We start from the raw sequence: 10,855 nt of genomic DNA, 5'->3' as shown, positions 1-10,855 counted from the left end.
TGAGTAACAAACGAAACTTTACTAATTCCATGCGCATGTCGAAATTAGTGCAGGTACGGTCGTGAAAACCTATGAGTAGCGATCGTAGCCGAGCGAGTTAGTCGTCCGGTCTGCCAGGATGAGGGTAGCCGGTTCGAATCTCGAGTTTGATATATAATATGATCATATAGAACAAATTTATATTTCCACGTACGTGAGATGAATCACTGAATGAATTTTGAGATACCCAAAAACCCTAGGTCCCCCAGCGATGACATGATATTTTCCGCTGGTTGTAATTGTGAATTGTCAATCAAATGAATTGCATAGATCGTGAACGACATACGCACAAATAATAACCACCCACCCATATACCTAAAGGAATGAATGTGAGAGGGAGATAGAGGAAACGAGCACAGGACGACACAAGCACGATTAAATTGATTGAATGACTTTTGAAGCACCTGAGAAATTTCTGTGATGGAGGAGAATAATTATTAGTAGGAAGTTTGTTAGAAAGTTTTGGTGAGCCAAAATAGATAGTGTAGTGGAGTCTAGGGTAGAAGAGAAAGTTAAATGGAGATAAGAAAGTGAAGGAAAAAGGGGAATTAAGGAATTTTGATTTAGTATAGAGTAGGAAATAAATATTTGTATATAGATGTGTAAAAATTTAAATATTATTGAACTTATAAATACAGGTAAACTTCGATATAACGTACATTTTACTTTCAAAATTGTACGTTGTATCGAATTGTACGTTATATCGAAGCATAATAAAGTACTCTCAAACGTAGTCTACAATACATTATTGTGTTGCTGTTTTAGTACAGTTAATGAATAATTTCAATCAGAAGACGAAGCCAGCCTTTCTCATGATGTTTCCCTTCGTACTGTTGATTAAAGCTTGATTCATTTAGAATCCGGAATCACAAAACCAGCTGTATTTCGGGATTGATTGAAGGTACAAAACTTGTTTTAGCATCACAATACAGATAATTCATTGTTCTATCAGAAAAAAAATATTTGAAAAAAATTTTCCTTTACACTTTGGAAATGTGTACGTTATATCGAGTGACGTTATATCGAGGGTATGTTATAACGAGGGTACGTTGTATCGAAGTTTCCCTGTAACCGTTTAATACATTTTTTTCTCTCTCGGAATTGAAAGTAAAAGTTAGTTTTTTTTTGTTGTTAGTACGCAGAGTCTTGAAACTGGTTTTGTGAAGGGAACTCGAGTAGCGAGACTTGCTTTCCCCGTTGGTTTTTTTTAGGTTGATGATTTTGCTGGTTTCGGTTACCCAAGCGAGAAGGGAATACGGAGACCGTTGGTATCATTACCTGTGATGATAACGCAGGCAAAAGTGGGATCTATTTTGTCGACCTGAGGTCGATTGTTGCTAGCAACAATTGCCACAGCAATCAGTTCGTTTCCCAAAGTGCTTGGGACGGTCGAACCTGAAACTTTTCTTTGTTTGGGGGTTCAAAGGAAAAAACCTGCCCTTTGGCAGAGTCTCAGCTGGGCACCGAAACAGTGGTGAACGGCCTCCTTCGGGAGTGGCGCTTAACCCTTTAACGGGCCGTGGAAACTAGCTAACGAATCGACTCCAGCTTCAGAGAACATAATCCTTACATGAGGAATAACACATATCAACATTAAAAAAAATTTTAACTATTGAAACAGTTGAAAAAATTGGTGGCAATATAGCTGCCACTGCCCGGCTAGCGCAAAATGTTGGTGGCAATATAGTTGCCACTGCCCGGCTAGCGTAAAATGTTGGTGGCAATATAGCTGCCACCTGCCCGTAAAAGGGCTAGTGTTAGATGTTGGTGGCAATATAGTTGCCACCTGCCCGGCTAGCGCAAAATGTTGGTGGCAATATAGATGCCACCTGCCCGGTTAGCGTAAAATGTTGGTGGCAATATAGCTGCCACCTGCCCGTAAAAGGGCTAGTGTTAGATGTTGGTGGCAATATAGTTGCCACCTGCCCGGCTAGCGCAAAATGTTGGTGGCAATATAGATGCCACCTGCCCGGTTAGCGTAAAATGTTGGTGGCAATATAGCTGCCACCTGCCCGTAAAAGGGCTAGTGTTAGATGTTGGTGGCAATATAGTTGCCACCTGCCCGGTTAGCGTAAAATGTTGGTGGCAATATAGATGCCACCTGCCCGTCTAGCGGAAAACACTTGATGGTGAAAATTATCTTTTTGTAATTGAATTTTTGATGTTAGATTCAACAAAAACAACTAATAAAACTCATGATCAGACTCAACAGGTCCTAAACAATTCATATGCATTGAAAACTTAAGCAAAAAGACTGTATTTCAATGACTTTACGGGAAATTTGCTGTGGCTGCTATAAATCGAGAGTTGTTAACACAAAAATGGCTCAAAAATGAATAGTTTTTGATTTTTTCGTGCTTAAAAAAATCAGGCATGTTGCTAGACATCAGAACAAGTTACTACATAAGGTTTGAAGTGATAATTTATTGTTAAAGAAGAGAAAAAAATAAAATCGTTGGTGGCAATATAGATGCCGGCACCCGTTAAAGGGTTAAGCCGTTCACTAGCAACGCCCCCATTCATTCATACTCGACCGTCTCGGGTTACAGCGTTTGAATTTTGTTCGCTCTTTTGAAAAATAAATCGTACGGGAAGGGGTTAAACGTGCTTTTATCTTAGCATAGGTTTTGGCCTGGGCTGTATGGTTTTTTCCGCGGTGATAGTTTTACTACGCAAAATAAAATGGTTTCGTATTAGTGGAATTTTTTAACTTATTTTAAAGTAACGCAAAATAACACAAGTACGAACAACGCAACTTACGCAAATACTAAAAGGTCATGCGGCCCTAAACAAGCACATCAGCAAGGAATAAATTTGAAAATTCGAGCAAGCTTTAACGTTTATATGTGATATACTACACTTGTACCAATTGCACCATAATTTTCTGTTGGGTAATTCAGGCAAAGTAAATTGCAACACTTGTACACTATCATAGAAATCTTGATCTGTGAAAACTGATTCGTTTTGCACTCAAATTTGTATTTTCATACAACACTCTATTAATGTATTTTCACTGAACACTCTATTAACGGTCAAAAATTCTCTTCCGTAACTTATAAAATATGCCAGAAATCACTTTTAGAAAATCAAATCAATTTCGTAAAAACGAAAATCAGATTTAGCTCCACTCTTATCAATTCCAAAGTTCAGCGAAAAAAGCACTGAAGAAACCGTCCGCTCAAATCAACAAAACGTAACCATGGAAGTATAAAATCGGTTGGAGTTCAGTGTGATGCAGATCCGAGATGAAAAATAGAAGGTGGGAAGATTCACGGGTTTTGCTTGTGTTAAACTTTGATTGTATTAGTAGCCAGGAAGATAAGAAGTTCACATATCAGGCATAACAGTCAGTTACTCAAATGGTACAAAATTGAATGTGTCAACGAATAACGTTGAAAGAGGATATACAGAAAATAATTACATATTTCCAAAAAATATTTTATTATTTATTTCTTCTTATATCAGAATTAGTATTCTAATTTTTACTATGTTTGGATTTTAGAGCTTGGTAGTTTATCTCTTGTTAGCAATTGTAATTCCTTTTTCCACGATTAGGGTGCTGAACACTTCATTCGTCTAAAACTAGGACAGAAGCAGAAAACTTTTTGTCTCAATTTAGGTCATATGGAGTCTATTCAATTTATTTTTCAAGTACATTTTACGCGGAAGAAAAACTTGCTTCTCATGCGCTGTAAAATGTTTTCCGCCAAAGGAAAAAACGATTTTGTAACTCTGACTTTGTTCATTTACGTTTTTGGTCGATGTAACGAGAAGTAAAATAAGATTGAAATAAAGTTTAGGCTAGCATTGATTTAAGAAAAAATACTAATTTGTTCATTTCATCTGCTTATTTTTACTTTTAATAACAACACTTTTCCTATGTAGTGGACTATTATAAGAAAGGTAACATACATAAACAAAATCTGTGACGTCACAGATTTAAAAATCTTCCCACCTTTCATTTTCCATCTCGATGCAGATCCACGATAGATACAATACGGTAGCGCGACTTACGAGAAAGGCCTTTCAGCCATCTTGGATTTTGTATGTAAACAATCTGCAATATTTTGCAATATCTTTTTTTTTGCTCTTTGCGTGTGGTATTGTTTTGGTGGGTGATCACTGCAAAACAATTATTCGAATGAATCGAATATTTAAAAATGACCCCACGATTAATCGACAATTGAATAAACGAAAAATTTAGACTCTCTATTTGCAGTCAAATCCCTTTCCACAGTCCTCTGTATATTTATACCGTTTCCCCTCGCGCACTTATTGACGACACGGTCACACCTTTATTCTACACATCTTGATGCAGATCAAGGTATATGTATATATATATATATATTAAAGGCTTGTTCAACCGTCATGGTGTTTCATCGAAACTTATCGAATATGCTAAGCCATTTACGGTTGAAGCATGAGAATGATTCCCTGGTGGTGGAGGAGACTGGGAAGAAGAATTCAGGGTCTGCAGGAGTAAAATGCGGACTTGAAGAAGGTGGTATCAGCTCCCGTTCTAAAATAGTAGTATTCAAATTCAGAGTGCCAAGGAAAATATACCATACTAGTGGACAATGATTCTATAAATATACTTCTTCTGAACTAGTAGTTATAGGGACCAAGCAGAAATATTCAAACAAATCAGCTTTTTCAACAACATTCGAAGAACAGGTAATTTTGAACAGAATTTTTTGTTATGTTGGTGCAATAAAAAATATTATGCATAATTTTCATGGTGTGCTCTTTTTTCAATCGTCCTCAAAAAATCATGAAATGGTAAATTTATCAATATACTGAAATACCATTTCATTCTTCTTCTTCTTCTTCTTCAATGGCACTAACGTTCCTAGAGGAACTTCGCCGTCTCAACGTAGTATTACTTGCGTCATTTTTATTAGTACTTAGTTGAGATTTCTATGCCAAATAACACGCCTTGAATGCATTCTGAGTGGCAAGCTCTAGAATACGCGTGATCACAGTGCAAGTCGGAGGAAATTTCTTTGACGAAAAATTCCCCCGACCAGAACGGGAATGGAACCCGAACACCCGGCATGTTAGTTATGATGCTAACCACTCGGCCACGGGTGCACCATTTCATTCAAAAACCATTATTCTGCACCATGTTTATTTCAACATTATATTTAATGTAACTTTTAAAATTATTACATCATATTTTTTATTATAAATGTCTGTTCGTTTTGATTACAAGGAATAAATATTCGCTCGATTAATTGAATATTGAAAGACAATTATTCGAATGAATCGAATATTTAAAAATGACATCCCTATTTGCAGTGCAATCCCTTTCCACAGTCCTCTGTATATCTATACCGTTTCCCCTCGCGCACTTATTGACGACACGGTCACACCTTTAGTATATATATACACACCTTGGTGTTGATGGTGCAATGCAAGGCGCCTAAAAGAATATCCTAAGGTGGGCCAACTTGCTAAAACCACTCTTCAGCCGTCTTGGAAGTCTACTGTGTTTTGTTTGTAAACAAAACACAATACGCTTGTGCCCAAGCTCGCTCGTGATCAGTCTGTCTCTTTCACACTTCGAGCAAATAATTCCCCTTCTGCTTTCTTCCGTACTGCTTTCATATACCGCTCCCCTAACTAACATAGTAACTAGGATATACCAAGGCGCGTAGAAGTATATCCTAAGGTGGGCCAACTTGTTAAAACCACTCTTCAGCCATCTTGGAAGTCTACTGTGTTTTGTTTGTAAACAAAACACAATACGCTTGTGCCCAAGCTCGCTCGTGATCAGTCTGTCTCTTTCACGCTTCAAGGAAAAAAATCCCCTTCTGCTTTCTTCCGTACTTTTTTATATACCGCTCCCCTAACCAACTTAGTGACGAAACGGCCTCACCTAGTACCATAGACCCGTCTTGGGATATACTAGGATATACAGCATCTGATAACCTGGCAACCACACCGGGAGATGTCATTCTGGTTAGTAAAATAACAACGCACTCCCCGGGTAGCAGCCGGTTCATAAATTTGACAACGCAGTAGTAACTTCATCGCAAAGTTGCCATTTGCAGCAAACGTCAAAATTTTCCGTTCTGCGTTGGTTGTGATTAAGTTGTTTTATAAAATAGTGATTTGTTGCTTTATATAGGGTTGGGGAAAAAGAAATGTCGTATTTCTGATCGAAATTTGACGCTTTATTTAACATACTTAAAATTATCCAATTTAAGTCAAATATGCGCCGTTTTGTTCGTAAACTTGTTGCCATTTAGAAGGCAACTTCATTATCCCCCCTTTATAAAACCCCCCTCCTTATTTGCAAAAAACTCAGACAGCCAGTTTTCGCAAGCCTCTTTTGAGGTCAACTTAGTATCACCAAGAGCGTTTTGCATGGACCGGAAGAGATGATAATCACTTGGAACCAGATCCGAACTATACTGTGGGTGCAATAGGACATCCCATCCGAGATCCCGTAGCTTCGGGCGGGTCATCAAAGATGTGTGAGGCCGAGCGTTGTCCTGGTGGAAAACAACACCATTCCTTTTGATCATTTCTGGCCGCTTATGGTCGATGGCCTGCTTCAAACGGTCAAGCTGCTCACAGTAGAGAACCGAGTTGAGGGTCTGGCCATAGTTGAGCAGCTCATAGTGGATGATTCCCTGCCAATCCCACCAAATACACAGCAAAACCTTCCTGGCCGTCAATCCGGGCTTGGCGATGGTTTGGGCCGGCTCACCGCGCTTCGACCACGACTTTTTTCGCTTTAGGTTGTCGTACGTGATCCACGTTTCATCACCAGTCACCATCTTCTTCAAAAATGGGTCGAATTCGTTCCGTTTCAGTAGTGCATCGCAGGCGTTGATTCGGTCTAAAAGATTTTTTTTGTGTCAACTCGTGTGGCACCCATACATCCAGCTTTTTTTGGAATCCAATCTTCTGCAAATGTTTCCAAACGGTTTTATGGTCTATACCCAGTTCCTGGCCACTCAAGCGAGTGCTCACATGTCGGGCTACTTGGATGATTTCAACGATTTTATCGGTTTCCACGACGATTGGCCAACCAGTACGGGGTGTATCTTCGACAGCCACTACACCAGAACGAAATCGATCAAACCAACGCTGTGCTGTGCGAATCGTTACAGTATCGGGTCCATAAACTACACGAATTTTTTCGACCGCCTTCGTTGCAGTTTTACCTCGCAGGTAGTAAAAACGAAAAATATGGCGAATTTCTTGCTCGGTGGACTCCATTTTTGACGCGCTATAACTTGAGACTGAAAAGGACAATAACAACACTGTCAAAACGACACTTGTAGCACAGATTGTCGTCTTTGAATAGCCGTATAGTATGATCCGATGCGATAAGTACAACACAAGATATGTTTAAGTGTTGCCATATATTGACAATATACGACATTTCTTTTTCCCCAACCCAATATATCATAATATTTCAAAATCGCTGGAATCCAGATCCCAAGTCGACGCTATCTACATGGACTTCTCGGCTGCCTTTGATGAGATAAATCATCAAATCAATCGAATCACAACTGTGTATACAGTTCAGAACGAATTGCGTATGCAGTTCAGAACGAACTGTATACACAGTTCAGAAAGAACCTGGTCGATGACCGCTGAATGAACTGTGTATGGCGAGCGTTGTATAAGAGGAAAGAAAACGAACGAGGGGTAGATTAATGGTGTTGCAAGGTAAATAGTCCTCAAATTAACGAAAAGAAATAAACGATAGCCCCATGAAACAACAATAATATGTCGGTATTGTCGTTTTCATAAAAAACGCAACATTTCAGGATACGATGGTTTTAAATTGGATGGTTTGATTATTCATCTAATAAAATTTTAAACTCATATTTTGGAGTTCCGGGTGAATACTTCAGTACGTTGATATGCAAATCTACCTCACTTGGAAAATACAGTTGAAAGCGGAAAAATTTTGACAGTTTTGTTAAACAGTAAAATTCGCGTTGCTGATATGAAATATATTTTATATTATATCATATTGTGTTTGATAATTTTGAGATGGACGTTCGCGGTTCGGGTACAGTTTTGCTATAGCAGTTATTGCAATACATCGTAACCAAAACAGCACCAAGCTAATTTGTGCTGAAAAAAATGAATAACGACTCGAACAGAATAAAAAAATCAAAATCAAAGTTTGATTTTCTATTCTATTCTATATTCTATTTTATTTAGGTACTTTCGTATTAGCGTCACCGGAGCCGAAATACAATAGATAGCATTGGGCCTGATTCTCGAAAACACTTTACGGTGGAAACGAAATAAACGGCACGCCATTGAACTACGTTTTATGAGTGAAGTGTCGAAGTGTTTTAGAGGGAAACTAATTTCGTATCCAGATGTCGACACCGTACCGTTGTCATCGCGGATACGTTTCATTCCGTTTTCACCGTGAAGTGTATTCGAAGTGTATTCGAGAATCAGGCCCATTTTTATTGTTCGCACTGGCATTGAAATATTATTTGTATTGTTGTTGTCTTGTTGTATGCAGTGTTTTGTCATTTTTAATACTACGAAATGCTTATTTGGGATTTGGGGTATTTAAGTATAAACACCACCGGAGCGCAATGTTCATTAGGAATTGGTTTTTCTTAATTAAATTTATTCTGAGGTCAACGTAATGCGTTAGCGAGCGTCGGACGGCGTACGTTTGCTAGGTTAAGTTTTGCTTTAAAATATATAATTTATATTTCAGTGCAAAAAATAAACGGGCAAATGTATGCCCGTTTATTTTTTGCACTAACTAAACCTAACTAAAGGATCGTCTCCTATGTTCCAAACTAACCGGGCAATCGATGGAACACAGGTTTGCTTGCGAAAGGCCGCCGCTTCCGACGGCGGGTCGTGATGCAATTGCAACCAAGAACATCAGTTACTATGTTGCCACTGCGTGTAGAGTCATGAAGAGCAACCAAGAGCATCAGTTCCCATGTTGCCACTGCATGTAGAGGTCATGGAAATGCGTCGGAGCAAATAGATTCGTTTTCGCATTTGCAAAAACGATAAGGTGTCCCGTGATGCAATCGCGACCAAGAGCATCAGTTCATATTTTGCCACTGCGTACAGGGGCCCTTTCGTGCCAAACAAAAATGGCACAGAAATGGGGTGCCATGGCACAGCCATACTTTTGAATATTTTGTATAATATTTTCACTCTTTGTTGAAATTCGACCATATGCGTAGAAGGACTTTTTCAGTAACATACGAGTATCGACTGATAAGTAATGCACATACACGCTTGTAGAAAACGAACGAAAGCAAATAGCAAGGGGTAAAAAAACAAATCGAAACTTTCAAAACAAATTTTTCCAACTTTCTAACTATTTCCCCTAACGTGTTACAATTTTTTTTTATACCGTCACTGATAAATCTTCCGACTTTTCTCGAATCTAGGACGCGATAGCTGCTTTCACCTCATTTTCCGTGCTGTAATGATTACCCTTAAGGTCTCCCTTGAGTAGAGGAAAAAGAAAAAACGCAAAGCTCAAGGTCGAGAGAATACGGGGGAATTGGTGGAATTGATTCAAACTTCAGATTTTTCAGAGCCTCTTCATTTGCACGCGAAGAGTGTTGATGAGCGTTGCCGTGTCGCATTGTTATTGGCGCTTGGTGTTTACGAAGAGGAATGGATTCATCTTTTGATCGTTCATAATTTTTTTACGGCTCAGTGAAGTGGTATGATAATCACCTTAATCGAAAGGTAAAATGTCTTAGAGTTATATGTTTGTTACTTATTGAATGCTAAGACAACGGTAGTCCTACGTCCACCTTACGGTCATCTCACAGAAATAACCCACTCCTAGTTTTTTTTCTCGCAAATACAACGATAAACTTCGATTATAAGCTTTCCGGATCGGTATTCAACACGTTGAGTCCCGCGCCGGTTCCTAGGGGCCGATGTTGAACTTTTTGGTAGGAAAGGGCGACTAGGACTGACAGTTACAAAATAAGAAGATAAAAAATATATACTTTCTTGTCGAATTTCCGACTATTTTCTATTCACACAATAAGTATCTTCGGGCGAACGGACCGACACTGATATTGTGCAAACGCTCTTGATGCGGGATGAATGAAAAGCGTAGCAAGAAAAAAGTCACAGGAGGGTTGTGTCCGAGACACGACCGCATAGTTGACGTAGGATTCCGTTAGGCTATCTATTGTTTTTGGATATGTATAAAGAATAACATCGTTAAACTCTTTGATAACTATTTGGTGGCCTCTTGAAAAGGGCCGTTTTGTTTGGTTGTAGAGTATTGTTTGTTCACTTCACCAGTATTTACCGAGTGATGATGACAGAAGGATGGTAAACAGTCGTTGGATGGTGCGTATCAAATAAAATATACCGAAATGGAACGTGATATGATGGAAACCGCCCTCTGTGATCCTAGACGAGATGCCTCATGTGTTATGAATGGATGAAATAAAAAAAAAACTCACCAATGTGATATAAGATAATAATCCATACCGAACACAATTATCAATTTTTCTCGTCAGTAAAAACATGTTACTTTAATATACAGCAATTCCAAATGAAATCGTACTAAAAATGCAGATTTTATAAACTTCTATTTTTGATTCCAATGAAAGTGTGTATTCCATTAGGGTTAGAGAAAATATGAGTTTTTCACAGCAATTGGGAATTTTTTGACTCAGGCGTAACTTTCGAAAAGGGCGTATTATCTTTGATAATTTATATCTCAAAAACTATGAGTCGTATCGAAATAGTGTCTTAGAAAGAGTTATAGAGTATTGATGGTTGAATATGAAAAAAATGTACACTGAGAAAAAAAATTAGCACTCTT

The sequence above is a fragment of the Toxorhynchites rutilus genome, chromosome 3 (genome assembly GCF_029784135.1).
Source record: "Toxorhynchites rutilus septentrionalis strain SRP chromosome 3, ASM2978413v1, whole genome shotgun sequence".
Taxonomy (NCBI): Eukaryota; Metazoa; Arthropoda; class Insecta; order Diptera; family Culicidae; genus Toxorhynchites; species Toxorhynchites rutilus.
The sequence above is the reverse complement of the archived record's forward strand: the minus strand, read 5'-3'. Positions refer to the sequence as shown.